General features: G+C 42.9%; 1 protein-coding gene across 6 annotated transcripts in view; it reads left to right on the forward strand.

Annotated features, from left to right (window-relative positions):
- Nucleotides 1-12,318, forward strand: part of FAM178B (family with sequence similarity 178 member B) — a 192,648-nt gene that overhangs the window by 17,549 nt on the left and 162,781 nt on the right. The window lies entirely within an intron of this gene.

The raw sequence follows: 12,318 nt of genomic DNA on the forward strand, positions 1-12,318 counted from the left end.
AGAGCAGATGCTGCTGCAGGGGCCCACAGAGCATCTGGCTTGCAGACCGAAGGTTCCCAGTTCAATCCCTGGCCTCTCCAGATAGGAAAGGGAGAGCTCCCCTGCCTGAAACCCTGGAGAGCGGCTGCCAGTCAGTGTAGGCAGTGCAGAGCTCAATGGGCCCCATGGTCTAAGTATAACATGAGAAGGAATATACTACCCAGAACGTACAGAACTCAGAGGCTCTGGCTGTCTTCACATTCCCGTTTTACTGTGCACTCCATGGACTGTTCTGCGTTTTTAATCTGTGTTCACACAAGAACATTATCCTGAATGCATATGTATACTGTACTTTGCTACAAAATACTGCTGTTTGACATTATTTCTCAAACCAGCTTTGCAGCAACTGGAGTCCTTAAGCTGTTCTTAGCCAAGACGTGTTCACCTCCTCATATGGTAGAGACATCCTTGGCCCATCATTGGGGGGCAGCAGGGGGGCAGCAACTTCACTGTGCTGTAAGTGGCTCATGTGAACACAGCCAGAGCTGAAAAGGAAGCTAGGCACCCACAGCAAAAATTTTGTGGGTGCCGGGGTCCCCAGGAGTTTGCACCAGTGGGCCTGTATATCTTGGGCCAGGGGTTGAATGCTCGCCCAAAGGTCAAACTCCTGTTTGGAAAAAAGGAAAGACTCGGTGGCAAACCCTAGGCTTCCTTAGTTGCCCTGTGATGTTTCCCCAGTGTTACTGCATTGTGGATGTCTGGAGGGGTCACTCTTGCACTGCAGCACAGCAGAAGCAGGACAAAAAATTGACATATAAAAAGTTAACAGGAAATCAGCAGGAAACTGTGAGACACAGCTGGAAGCAAAGCAGTATGTCCGCCCCAAATTTTTTGCAGGGGCAAACAGCTTTGAAAGGGGAATGTGCACAGCTGCCCCAAATCCTACTAAGTTCAAAATGAAATGGTGCCTGGAGGGACCTGTTGTCTAACTTCCATGTAAGCTTTGTGTGAGCAAGTCAGGATGAGTGCTGATTAAATAGGTCACCCGGAGGAGCCCAAAGAAGCTTTGGGGGCCACATTTGCAGAGAAAGGCTTTCTGTCCACACCCTCCATTTCTCCTCCTATGAAGTTGTTTTCCTGCCCCCATAGGAATGATTGGCTCCATTAGTTCTGACGGGGGGCGGGGCGCAAAATCAGAGGGCAGTGGCTGAAGGCCCCTCTATTCCCTTGCAGGGCATTCTGGTGGGAAGGGGCTTTCAGATCCCACTTTCCCATTTGCTCTGGAAGAGTCTTGAGCATTTTGTGCACTGAGTGACGGATTCAACCTCTGTCCTCCATCTTTGGCTTTGATATTCAAGATGGCCACTGAAATGGGCCCAATTCTTTTTCAGACCTTGGCCGGCCCCATTATGTCCCAGACAGAGGCCTTTCCTTCCCAGCCCTGCTGCTAACTGCTGGCCTTCATAGCTTCACCTGCCGCTGGATAATCGAGACCAGGCCTTTCTGCCGTTGACACACATGAAACACACTCTGCTTGGATTGCTGATCTCAGGCAGAAGTCTTTTCTGGGTGGATGCTGGGGGTTTTGCCTTCTGTATGCAAAACAAAACACACTCTCTTCCACTGAGCTGAAGGCTTCAGTTCCTTTCATGTTGTATTGCTGCAAATCGAGTTTAGACAACAATTGCAAAGAATGCAGGCACACAACCCCCCGCTTGATGGTAGGAGCTGAACTGGGGGGGGGGAATGTGGGGAACCAGGTTTATGGGCCCCTCTGTACCCTCTTTCAGGAGCCATTGGGTGCCATCCTAAAGCAACCCATCCTGGTGCCCACTCAGCACCAGGGCTGGAGGGCGGTTGCTTTGCAGTTGCCCTTTGCCAGGCAGGCTGCTTGACTGAGCCTGGGGAGTGATCCCCTGGGAGCCATGGCAGCGAGGCGGGGGTGCCATCTCCCCCCCCCCAGCTCTTGGCACTGCAGCAGTAGTCCACTCTCGACGTCTCTTTTGGGGGAACAAATGGCTCTGCATACCGGTGGTTGTCGCTCATTATCCCAGCAAGGGAGGTGGGCAATTATCCGGAGACCTGGCAGAAGAGTTATTAGTCTGTCAGGCTGCAGTCAAAGAAGAAGTGGGGGGAAGGCAGGAATTCGCAGTTCCTGAGATCAAAAGCAATTAACCGCTTGTGGGATGAGAGTGGCTGCCATTCCCACAGAATGCAGTGAGAGGCAGAATGCTGAATGCAGTAGCCGTTTCCTCAAAACAATAATTTAAAAAGAGACGGATGACAAAGGAGGGACCTGTGAGGAGTGGAAGGTCTTAGGAGCTCTCTACCAGGTCTGGCTATTTCTCCGCCTAACCCAGTGCTGTCTACTCTGACTGGCAGAGGCGCTTCCGTGCCTCAGGCAATGAGAAATCTTTGCTGTTGCCTGCTGCTAGCAAGACAGGAAGATGCCAAATGTTTAAAGCACACTTAAAACACATGGCTTCCCTCAAATAATTCTGGGAACTGTGGTTTGTTAAGAGTACTGGCAATTGTATCTCTGTAGGGAATAAACTGCAGTTCCCAGGATTTTTCCTTTTGGCTGGGGGAGCAAGACAAGAACCCCCTCTTCTTTTCAGGAGAACCCCCTCTTCTGGAATAGTTCTCCTCAGGGAGGTTTGCCTTTATTTGCGGCACCAGCTGAGGACACTTCTCCTCTCCCAGGCTTTTGCGTGTTAATTCCTGTGGCAGCTAGTGGTGCTTTTCTGGGGGATTCCTTGGTGGTGAAGCCTCTGGGGTTTTGGAGGGCTTTGATCATAGACTCCCAATCTGCAAGCACCCTTGGCCCACCTGGCTCTGTGCTGGCACCACACTGGGGCGTCCGCCACCCCCAGCCCTCTCCGGAGGCACCCGGATTTCAACCTGGGACCTTCTGCCTGCAGCGCATGATCTCTGTCACAGAGCTGTGGCCCTTCCCTGTCCTTTTGCGGGTGGATAGGTGGGGGTGCCCCTTCATGGATCCTGCCTTGTCATGGCGAAGGGGCTTGAATAACTCAGAGAAGCTGTGTGCCATGCCGTTCAGGGCCACAAAAGACGGACAGGCCATAGTTGAGAGTTTAGACTAAATGTGATCCACCTGGAGAAGGAACTGGCAAACCACTCCAGCATTTTGCCAAGAAAACTCCATGGACATAAAAAAGGAGAAGCTTTGAGAAGAAAGTGAGAGTTTCCAAGGCATGCTCTGGTTCATGGGGTCACGGAGAGTCGAACACGACTAAGACGACTAAGCAACAATGTGGGGGTGGGCTTGCTGCTAGAGGTCAGTGCAGCAGGAGTGCTTAGTGCTTGCTGGGGTTTAGGCCCCGCAAAGGGCCTGCAGAGTTGAGCTCCAGAGTTTTTCTCCATGGGGGGGGGGGGCAAGGGCAGAGGCTGCCAGCGCTGAGCACTGAGTTTAGTGTTTCCCATTGCAGAGGACTTTCCAGTGGGGATGAATGGGGGTGCTACGGAACTTGGGCACACAATAATAATAATAATAAATTTTATTTATATCCCGCCCTCCCCAGCCGAAGCCGGGCTCAGGGCGGCTAACAACAATCAAATAATCCAACATTCTAAAAATATTTCATTATAAAAATTAATTAAAATCAAATTGATGGCAACCATTAAGCAAAATTCTGTGCAGATTGCCAGAGGAGGGAGTCAGGCTGCGCCCTGACCAAAGGCCTGGTGGAACAGCTCTGTCTTGCAGGCCCTGCGGAAAGATGCCAGACTGTGCTTTGTGAATTTTGCTAGGAAGGTGACTTTACCTGTCGCAATCATAGGGAAACAATAGTTGTTTATCGTAGGAAGTCAAAGACCTGCATAGAAAAGTTTCCAGTTGTAACCAAGCTAACTGATCTAGAGAAGTGAAAGTCAGCCCTGCTTTGCTGCCTCTGTTCTCAGAGGAGGAATCCAGGAGGGCCTCTCATCTTGAGGTCTGAGAGAGGTGTCAGGAGGTGGAAGTTGCAAACAGGATGCTTCCTAAGACATATCCATCTAAATTTTAAAAGCTAGGGAGGTCAACACAGAGGCAGAAGATATAGGAGTAGCCTGGGAATCTGGAGGCCTCTTGCTCTATCTGTTTTTTGTTTTTTTTTTAATAAATATTTATTAGGAATTTTCCATTTTAAAAAGCCAAAAAAACACACACACAAAACCACAATTAAAAACACAAACAATTTGCAATCCTTATTTTCTATAACATCTTTCCCTGACTTCCCCACACCTCCCCTTCTTATATTCCCATTCGAATTGTAAATTCAACAAGTTCTTATCCCCAGTTTTTAACCTTTTTATATTTAATTCATTTTAAAAAACCAATTTTACCTTATAAACCTCTAAATTTATACCTCAGTACTCATTCTTAAATCCTTTTTTCTAAAGTCGACCCAAATTCCTTTCCACGAATTCCCCACTTTTCATACTGATATCAAAACAGAATAAAAGAAAAAGACAAATTATATTTATACACCCTTTGGATCCCCAAACCCCACCCCGTCCCCTTTCCCGGTTTCAATCCCCAACAAATGTCCATCAGTCTTAGTCTGCTATCACCCTGGAGATCTCACATCCAAGGCCCTTAATTGTCTCTCAGTTCCTCTCTGCCGGATTTTTTGATAGTCCTTAATAATAAACACCAGATCTCGGAGATGCTCTAATCCAATGGGAACGATGCTTCCTCCAGCCAGACCACCATACTTAAAAGTGGAGCCCAAATCTTGTTTCTTACTCCTTTCAAATCCATATGTCCCCAAAGCTCCAGCTTTCACCTTGATCAAATTTATAATCCTTGGATCTTCAGATCTCCACATATAGAGATCTTTCTATTCTTCAGTCTCCGATTTGGACCAGGTTTTCATCATCCAATTCTTATTTTCCTTTGTAGCCATCATGTCAGGACTCTGGCTCTCCTTTGTCATCTGCAACACCACATCTCCTCCTTCCCTTTCCTCAGAAGCAACATGTGTCTCTTTCTCCACACTCTCAACTTTCTTCTCTTGTCCAGCTGCATGAACTTCCTGGATCAAGTCCTTATCAAATTCAATGCACTTGTTTACTGTTAAGTCCAGGGTTGCAACGTTAGTAGCCAAAACATCAATTTGGCCTTGTAACTTTCCCAAGAGAAAGAAAATTCTGTCCAATTTAGCTTGAGTTTTCCCTCCTTCAGCCATTCTTGTAATGTCCCAAAACCCCCTCTAGAGGGATTTTGGTTACTTAGTATTCCATCCAGTTCAAATCCAAAAATCAAGTTAGTTTGTATCAGTTCTTCCTTGTTTTCAACAAGATATAACCAAATTGTAGTAATATGTCCAGCAGAGGTAGAAAACAAAGATCGCTTTTTCCGTATTGACAGCTAGTTTGACAGCTGTCAAGCTCTTCAATATCTCTCCAACAGGCTTTCTCGCGGATCACTCCCGGGGGGGGGTGTGACACTTCAGCTCCAAAAATTAACTCTTATCCTCCACAAAAAAATATTTAAACTGCCAAATCGTGAAATTAATATCTTTTACTCACTAAGAAGAAAGAAAATCCTCTCGACCTTAGTTAGTTAGTCCTTGTTTTAAATTATTTATAAGACGGACTTCCGGGTTGACGCGATCTGGAAATGGCGGATTCCCTCCGAGCTCCGGAGGGAACCGGCTCCACTGAGGATGGGTCTTTGCCGCGCCGGCGACGCGGGGACCCTTAAAAACCGCAGGCGCGGAAGCCTGCGGACTGAAGACTCGGCGGGTGCCTTAAGCGCCCCCCCTGATTCGCAAAGAGCCTTTTTAAAGGCTGCGGAGGGGATACGGGGGTGGCGTGGCACTGAGAGTCGATCGCTACCTCGGTGGAGCGAAGCCGCGAGCCATGACCGGAGAGCGCTGACTTCCTTCCTTGAAAATTTGGACTGAAAGAATCACCCGTGAGTAAGACGGATTGGGACTTTATAAAAATTTTACCTTCAATTGGAGACGACCGGGGGGTGTGCTAAAAGGAAGTCCGCACCCCCCCCCTTGCAGACCATCTAAGCAACGACACAAGAGATAAGTTGGAGAGCCTACCCTTGGCGGGGTGAGTTAAAAAGGACACTAACTTTCAAGATTTTACCAAAGGAAATTTTGTGCAGGAGAGTGGAGTTTTGGAAACCTTCCTTTTGTTTTAAACAACCCCCCCTCCCGGGCTCGGGAACGTCCTGCCTTTGTGCCTGCGTTAGAGCTGCGGAGTTTGACAGCTGTCAAAGCTGCCAAACGGGCGGTTTAAAGTGAGAAATTGCCATTTAAGATTCCTATGGACTAAGACGAGTTATAATTGAGCTGAAGCTGTTGGAAACAAAGTAATAATAATCAGTTAAAGGATTGTTGGTGAAAAGGCAAATAAGTAACCAGATTCCCCCTAGGGGGAACTCTGTGAAACTACAATGGATACAATGGCTGTGGAAGGAAAGTTACTAGTGGAAATCGAAAGGATGTTTCAATTGGTGGGAATCTTACAGGAGCAGAGCTTGGCCATGAACAAACAACTTGAGACTATGACCTTGGGAACAGGCAACTCTGCTCTTTGTATTGAGGACCTTAATGAGAAAGAATCCACAGCTGATTGGGAAACAATATCTACAGAGCTGGAAGAGACTAAACAACAAGAAAAAGAAGAAGTAACCCTGGGAAGCAACAACCAAAAGTTAACATCTGTGGAATACAAGCAAGGAGACGCTGGGAACATATCCACCACAAGTCTGCGAGAGATACAGAAGAAGAAGGAGGAGGCCTCAAGACAAAATGGAGTACAGGAATTTAAAATAAAGAAACATGATTGGGGCCTCCTTTTGGACTTAGACTTGGAAGAGATAGACTTTGTGGAAATACTTCAGCAGCTACCTTTGAATCTTCTTGTCGGAAGAGGACGTACTTTGATGGTGAAAGAACTTTTCCCAGATCTGACGACTGCTATAAAGGACTACCAACAGGACAGGCGGAGAGGAACGGAAATACATTTGAAAGCCTCGGACGTGAGGAACCCAGGCTGAGAACTTCGAATTTGGATTCTTATTGGGAAGGGACAAAAACCGGGGATGGGAGGGAGGGAAGAAGAGACTCTCAAAAACTCTCAAGATTTTTAGGTTTGGTTAAGATGACTCTTAATTAAGATAAAATGAAAATCGATGGAAGAGAACTTAAGTCCAACTTATGAAAATTAATTTTTATTATAAAAAAAGGAAATAAGATGAATAAGATTGTTAAGAGGAGAAATATCAACTTGCTGACATAATCTTGAAACTGGGATGCATGAGGGGGGGTGGGGGAAGTCAGGGAACAAGGTTATGAAATGGGGATTTGCTGATTTTATACATGTTTTTGTCTTTTGTTTTTTCTTTGTGTATGTTTTGTCTTTATAAAAGCAGAAAACCAAATAAAAATTTTATAAAAAAAAATAAAAAAAAATTATTTATAAGACGGGGAGACTGACTTCCTGTTTACGCCTTCCCCGATCGTGCCTAATTCAACAAAAAAATTTCCTTTAAAAGTCCAATTTCCATACTACTCATGGGTTGCTGCTTTAAAATCCAATTGTTCACAAGAAGAAGTCAGCGCTCTCTGACCATGGCATGCGGCTTCACTCCGTAGGAGAAGCAGTCGACTCACAGCACCGCGCCACTCATACCATCTCCCGTTCCGAAGCCTTTAAAAAGGCTCCTTCACGGGTCGGGGGGCGCAAATGGTGCCCGCCGAGTCACCAGGTTCACAGGCTTCCCCGCCTGTGATTTTTAAGGGTCCCCGCTTCGCCGCAGCAGCAAGACCTGATCCTACGGAGCCGATTCCCTCTGGAGCTCAGAGGGAATCCGCCATTAGTCGATCGCGCTAACCCGGAAGTCCTGCTCTATCTGGTTTTAACCTCATGCAACCCCGTTTCTGCAAGCTGAGTTGCACCCAAATTTCCACCCACAAAGCATGTCTGTGGAAAGTTCAGAGGCAGCTGCTTCACTACTTTGAAAGTGGGGTGTTCCCTCCCCCCCCCATCCCTGGAGTCGTGTCATGGGAACAGGGGACAGCGCTGAACATGAGACGGAAAGGCCCGTTTGTGTCGCGTGCCCCAAGACAGAGATGAAATCAGGAGCCTTCTTCCTTTATCCCTCATCTGGGCCAGGATAGACAAGGATAACTGAGCACAATTGTCCATGCTTATCCATGTTTTGTTTTTTTAAAGATATTTATTAAAGTTTCAAAATGTTACAAAAAAAAGAAAAAGAAAAAAAGAAAATACAAAGTACAGAAAAATAAAAACAGTTAAAAACAAATCAATCTTTCCATATCTTGTCTTTCGTTTGCTTGTTTCCCTGACCTCCTCACACCTCCCTTTTTTGTATTCCAGTTCAATTAGTTAATTCAGCAAATCCTTTCCCTCTTTGTTTTTATCTTAATCCTTTATCTTAATATATTATAACTTTAGATTATCACCTGTTAACAATCCATTTTTACATATTCCTTTATAATATTGCTGCTAAAAACCACTTAACTTCATTCCGACATCATTCTAACATTCATTAATTTTGCAATATTTCTGTAAATAGTCTTTAAATTTCTTCCAATCTTCTTCCACCAACTCTTCTCCCTGGTCTCGGATTCTGCCGGTCATTTCCGCCAGTTCCATATAGTCCATCACCTTCATCTGCCATTCTTCCAGGATGGGTAGATCTTGTGTCTTCCAATACTTTGCAATAAGTATTCTTGCTGCTGTTGTAGCATACATAAAGAAAGTTCTATCCTTCTTTAGCTCCAATTGGCCGACTATGCCCAGGAGAAAGGCCTCTGGTTTCTTCAGAAAGGTATATTTAAATACCTTTTTTTAATTTCATTATAGATAATCTCCCAGAAAGCTTTAATCCTTGGGCACGTCCACCAAAGGTGAAAGAATGTACCTTCAGTTTCTTTACATTTCCAACATTTATTATCGGGCAGATGATAGATTTTTGCAAGCTTGACTGGTGTCATGTACCACCTGTATATCATTTTCATAATATTCTCTCTTAAGACGTTACATGCCGTGAACTTCATACCTGTGGCCCATAACTGTTTCCAGTCAGCCATCATTATGTTATGTCCAACATCTTGTGCCCATTTAATCATAGCAGATTTCACCGTTTCATCCTGAGTATTCCATTTCAACAGCAAGTTATACATCTTTGACAGAATTTTGGTTTTGGGGTCTAACAGTTCTGTTTCCAATTTTGATTTTTCCACCTGGAAGCCAATTTTCTTGTCCAAATTGTATGCCTCCATTATCTGATTATTTTTTTTAGTTTTTTAGTTTTTCAAAGCTCTGCAATTTCAATTTATCTCCCTCTTGTTCCAAAATTTCTCAATATTTCGGCCATTTGGCCTCCATATTGAGCTTTTTCTGAGCCTTCGCTTCCATCGGTGACAACCATCTTGGGGTTTTATTTTCAAGTAGGTCCTTATATCTTATCCAGACATTAAACAATGTTTCCTGACAATACGGTTTTTTAATGCTTTATGTGCTTTGACCTTATCATACCACAAATAAGCATGCCACCCAAATACATTGTTGAAACCTTCCAAATCCAAAATGTCTGTGTTTTCAAGAAGCAGCCATTCTTTCAGCCAGCAAAAAGCTGCTGATTCATAATAAAGTTTAAGGTCTGGCAGGGCAAATCCACCTCTTTCCTTTGCATCCGTTAGTATTTTAAATTTTATTCTAGGCTTCTTGCCCTGCCAGACAAATCTAGAAATGTCTCTCTGCCACTACTTGAAACAATCCATTTTATCCAAAATTTGCAGTGTTTGAAACAAAAACAACATTCTATATTTTTTTAATAAAATATTTATTGCAATTTTAAACAACAAAAATAACATCAAGCATACAAAAAACAGAGAAATTCAAAGTAAGATTATAAGAAAAAAGTAAGAATAAAAAGAGTAAGAGTAAAAGATAAGAAAAGAGATTACAAATGTTCATAAATCATACTTTCATAATCTTTGGACTTCCTCGCATCACCCTCCCCTGCGTTCTCAGTCATATAGTTAAATACAGCAATTTGTTACCTTACTTCCATTCTTATTTTATAATTCTCAAATATTCAATTCCAACTTTAAATATTTTGGTCATAAATTAACCTGCTAAATTTGAACATAATATTTCTTCAGATTTCACAATTTCCCTAAGCATCACCTATTCTCATATGTCTTACACTAGGTTTACTGCTGCCGTGTTATTCTCATTTGTGCATACTCCTAACATTCGTACAATTTATGATGTTTCTGTAAATATTCTTTAAATTTTTTCCAGTCCTCTTCCACCGTCTCTTCTCCCAGGTCTCGAATTCTGCCAGTCATTTCAGCCAATTCCATGTAGTCTATCAGTTGCGTCTGCCATTCTTCCAGAGTGGGCAAATCTTGTGTCTTCCAATGCTTTGCGATGAGTATTCTTGCTGCTGTTGTTGCATACATAAAGAAAGTTCTATCCTTCTTTGACACCCCTTGGCCGACAATGCCCAGGAGAAAGGCCTCTGGTTTCTTCAAGAAGGTATATTTAAATACCTTTTTCAGTTCATTATAAATCATACTTACCTGGCAGGGGAGATACCATGATCACAAAAACAACATTCTAGGCAATACATTCATCTTTATCGCAGCAATACAGCCTAGCAATGAAAGCTTCAAATTTGACCAAATTTCTAAATCTTTTTTCACTTCCGTCCAGCATTTTTCATAGTTATCTTTAAATAAATTCCCATTTTTAGCTGTCATATTAATCCCCAGGTATTTCACTTTCTTAGTCACTGTTAAGCCTGTCTCCTTCTGAAACCTCTCTCTCTCAATCGCTGTTAAATTCTTCTCTAGAACCTTTGTTTTTAACTTATTCAGCTTAAATCCTGCCGCTTGACCAAATGCTTGAATCAGTTCCAAAGCTCTTTTAGTACTAGATTCTGGCTCCTGTAATGTCAATACTAAGTCAAATGCTCTCAATTTGTACTGTTCAGCTCCAACCTGTATACCCTTAACCAATTGGTCCCTTCTAATCATATTCAAAAGGACCTCCAGGACCGATATAAAAAGCAATGGGGAAATTGGGCAACCTTGTCGTGTCCCTTTTTCTATCTTAAATTCCTCCGTCACCACATTATTAACAATTAATTTGGCCTTTTGTTCAGAATAAATTGCACTTATACCATTTCCAAAACCTTGACCAACCCCCATCCCCTGTAGGTTCTTCTTCATAAAACTCCAGGAAATATTGTCAAAAGCTTTCTCCATGTCCACAAATATCAAAACTGCCTTGGTATTAATATTCACTTGTAATTTTTCTAAAATGTTAATTATGTTTCTCATATTATCAGACAAGTGTCTACCCGGGAGAAAACCTGCTTGGTCTTTATGAATCTCTTCCACTAATACTTTTTTTAGTCTTTTAGCCAAAATATCTGCAAAAATTTTATAATCCACATTAAGCAGTGATATGGGGCGGTAGTTCTTGAGCTGCGTCTTATCAGTCTCTGTTTTCAGTATAAGTGTGATATACGCTTCCTTCCACGACTCTGGTGCCCTTTTCCCTTCCAGTATTTCATTACAGACTTCCTTTAAAGGTTGTACTAACCATTCTTTTAAAGATCTGTAATATCTAGAAGTCAGTCCATCCGGTCCTGGAGATTTACCTAATTGCATATTCTGAATGGCACCTTCTACCTCCTGTTCAGTTATTTTATAATTCAACATTAATTTATTATCTTGAGAGATTTTTTGTAATCCATTTATTTTCAAGAATCGATCTATATCAATTTCTTTCTGTGGCCCTTGTGTATATAATTGTTTAAAGTACCTCTGGAAACAATTTCTAATCTCGACTGGGTTCTGTATAATCTTTCCTTCCACTTCTAAATTTATAATAGTGTTGAGTTTTTGTCTTTTTTTCATTTGCCAGGCCAACAGTTTCCCACATTTATTAGCCAACTCAAATGTTTTTTGTCTCATCTGTTTAATTTTCCATTCTATTTCCTGATTCATCATTTTCATATATTGTGCTTGATGTAACTTTATTTCTCTCAAAATCTCTTGCGACTTTGGTTTTGCTCTCAATTTCTTCTCACTTTCCTTTATTTTCTCCAAAATTTTATCTTTCTTCTCATTTTGGGTTCTCGTCTTTATTGCATTCTGTTGTATCAGAAACCCTCTCATAACCGCTTTACTTGCATCCCAGATTACTCTTTTTTCAACAGTCGTATTCATATTTATCTCGAAATAGTCTCTCAAGGTTTTTTGGGCCTTCTTAGTCACTTATTCATCCCTAAGCAAGGTGTTGTTCACCCTCCATCTGAAAGAGCCAATTGGT

The sequence above is a fragment of the Podarcis liolepis genome, assembly GCF_965112155.1.
Source record: "Podarcis liolepis genome assembly, chromosome: 7".
NCBI classification, from domain to species: Eukaryota; Metazoa; Chordata; class Lepidosauria; order Squamata; family Lacertidae; genus Podarcis; species Podarcis liolepis.